Source organism: Capra hircus, chromosome 13, assembly GCF_001704415.2.
Source record: "Capra hircus breed San Clemente chromosome 13, ASM170441v1, whole genome shotgun sequence".
NCBI classification, from domain to species: Eukaryota; Metazoa; Chordata; class Mammalia; order Artiodactyla; family Bovidae; genus Capra; species Capra hircus.
In genome coordinates, this window is record NC_030820.1 from 80,796,040 (window position 1) to 80,799,278 (window position 3,239).

At 49.0% G+C, this 3,239-nt stretch overlaps 1 long non-coding RNA gene across 1 annotated transcript; it reads left to right on the forward strand.

Moving 5' to 3' along the window:
• LOC108637377 lies at nucleotides 634-1,822 on the forward strand. Its single transcript, XR_001918981.1, has 2 exons — nucleotides 634-737; nucleotides 1,128-1,822. It is a non-coding gene; the product is annotated as an uncharacterized LOC108637377 (long non-coding RNA).

Genomic DNA, 3,239 nt, shown 5'->3' on the forward strand with positions numbered 1-3,239 from the left:
TTATTTTCTTGACCATCAGCTTTCAGTACTTCCTCTAGCCTTAGGACTTGACATGAGACAAGCCAAGTATTTAGACATGCACGGTTCTAAATAGCCTAATTCAGGGTTTTACTCTATCTCACTTGGGGTACGTCTATTCCTTTACAAGACGGTCAAACAGAACAAGGTGAGTGTACACTGCTATTCACACACCTTGATGACCACAGAAGCTAGTCAGAAAGTCCCCTCATTTGTGAATCTCCTCCAGCAACTCAGCATCAGCAGGACACACCCAGAGTCACGAACCCCAAACCCTCAAAAGATCGGTGACGACCCCCAGCAGCACTGAACTGTAGTAGGATTACCGAAGCACTTCTGATTCAGACGGAGTGTGGGGCTGCTCTATTATTGATTGATTTCTCCCCAAAGTTATCAAGTTCTAAAGGCTAATTCTTGGTGCACTAGCGGAGACGTTTGGAGAATCAGAAGCCCCTTTCGCTAAGGCATGGCATATGTCGGAGGGATCAGGCTAATTCACGTATCTGTCTGCACTATTAATAGAGGAGGTTACATGGCAATTATCTAGGCTTCAATCAGCCCGTGTGGATACAATAGAGGCAGTGTTCACACACTTGACGTGCCACATTCCTCCTCCAGCAGAAGCAGCTGGGCCAGATAAAGACCACTGGGGTTTGAATATTTAGGAATCTCCTCCACAGAACGCTGAGACGGGGACTAGATTGCTACACCAACGGCAGGTATCTTTAACCCGGTTTCTTTTGAAAAATGGCTCTGGGTTTGTACTTCACCGGTCTTTAAACATTTCCTGTTCAGGCTTGTTGGGTGGGTGGGTGGAGGTGCTGAGGAAGAAGGCAGAGACAAAGACACAAATAGCTTAACCGACAAAGGAGAGAATAAGAGGAAGGGGTGAATGGATTCCTATAAAACCACCCACAGGCACTTTCTCGAGCCCAGTGTTAGAACCGAGTAGGCTGAGGCGTTTTCCCCTGAAGATTTCAGCCTTGTGTGTTCAAGAAGGATTCGCATGTGTGTGTGTGCGCATGCACACAGCTATATATTTCACCTCCATTTTCCCCTTTATTTTTCATCTCCGTTTGTTTCCCCCTCTGCTTCGGAAACTGGACTAGAAGTGCTGTAATCTCATCAGAAAATGCTGCTTCCGGTGGCATTTTGGACCCAGGAACAGAAGCAAAAGCATCTGGAATCACTGGAGAAAGCCCCAGGTCTCCTGAGAGCCGACGGCGACTTTTTGCTGGCTGGGAGCACGCATCAGTGACCAGGCAGCTAGCGCGGCAGATGTTGCGGGGGCTGGGGGAGGGGAGGCAGATACCTGAGACTCCGCAGCCGCGTTTCCTACCCTTCCCTCCGCCTCCCTTTCTCAGATCACCGTATGAAAACAGCGCTGCTCCCCACCTGCCTGAGGTCACACAGCCCGACGCAGGCACGGGTGCAGGCAATCCAAGCCAGCCAGCGCCAGGCCCTGCCTCCCAGGCTGTTTCATTAATCCGCTGACATTACCCAAATACTGCGGCAGACTGCGATACCGTAAAAAAAATCACCACCAGCTAATAGACACCAGGCAGATAGCCTACGCCAGCCGTGGTTTTGTGTGCTATTTCAGCCCAGCGTGTATTTTTCCCCACCCTCCCGGATGAAAATACAGTAATTAACTCCATGCAGTGGGGGGATGGGGGAGGGAATTCTTTTTTTTTTTTTCCTCCCTCGACTTGAAAAGAAATTCTGGCAGATAATTTGGCTGAACATGAAAAGGGAGAGGCTGCTTACAGCCATCCGAATAAAGTGCTAGGTTGGTGAAGCTCCACAGGCTGAGCTGGTTATTTCACCGCGTGAAAAGCAGACATTTATCTGTTCCCATGGAGATGTGTTTTCTACTAGTCAATCAGGCACTGAGGACAATAGCCGGTAGATCTTTTTTTTTTTTTTATCTTGAGAGACAGTCCTGCTTTATTTTAAAGGAATCTAAATGGAGTCTCAGAAATACCTGCAAGCATAGCCATTATCATTTCAAGAGACCCAAATTAACAAGAAACTTCAACTGCCAAACAAGAAGACTAGGGTGTGACCACTCCTCCAATTTCACGTCCTTATTTGTATTTCTCTCATTTGTATAAATTTGGCTTCTCGACTTGACCCCTCCCTCCCAAATAAAATAATAAGGTCATGACTTACATGTTGAAAATTTCCAAACAACTGTTGGGAAGCAAGAAGGGGCCTCTCAAACAGAACATCACAGAAGCAAGACAAAACTGGCCCAGAAAAGAGAAAAAAACAAAAACAAAACCTAAAGTGCTGAAAGTTGGATAAGTTGTAAACTTGCCTGAAAAGTGTTCATGCAGAAATGACTAGGGCTGCTATTTGACCTTCGGTGTTTGTTATCAGTCCCCAGAAACCAGATCATGTCCGTTTGCAAAACATGTTTACTTCGGTAGGTGAACTGCCGTGTAAGCGCCTGGAAACTGGGACCCACATAGAGACTTAGAGCTCTTCTTTCAAGAGTGCTTTCCCCCACTCCATCTTTGCACACGCCTAGCGCAGAAGAACGTGTAGGAGGTCTTCCTGGGGCTGACTGAGAGGGGAGAGCGTGTTTCCGAGGGGTCGCCCCCGAGGCCGCTCTCAACTATGACTTCAGCAGACGCCCCTGTCCGGGATGGCCGTGTCACAGAAGACAGCAGCCGGCCAGTCAGGGCTTCATCATGGAGTCACTTCTTTCTTGTGAATGGAGTCCTCAGCGTGCCGCTCCACAGCACAAGGCAGGGAAGGGCGTGCGAGAAGGCCTCCTGGGCACAAGCCCGGGCTTTTCTGGGCCCTGCGCCTCCAGCTCCCTGAGGGCAGAGGCTCCTGGGCCTCCAGGTGGGCCCTGGGGCAAAGACCCCAACCGGGCCCCTAGGAAAGCCACGTGGAGCGGTCCCAGCACGTAGCGCACAGGGGAAGGGGAGAAACCCCAGCGTCAGTGATAATGGCAACATCCCGTTGCTAAGGAGGCAGAAAGCAGGGATCTACCGTGAGGGTTCGTGGGAGTTTGGTTTCCCCGGGAAGACAGGGCCCATATTTCTCCTGTATTGTGGGTAGTTGACTATTTCCTTCTCTTTTTCTCTCATGTTATTATTCTTTTTTAATTTAAAAACAGACGCAATATGTCATCTCTCTGAAAGATTCAAGCAGTATAAATTTCAGGTGAAAGACTCGAAGTGCCTCACTCCCTTTGCTCTCGCTTACAG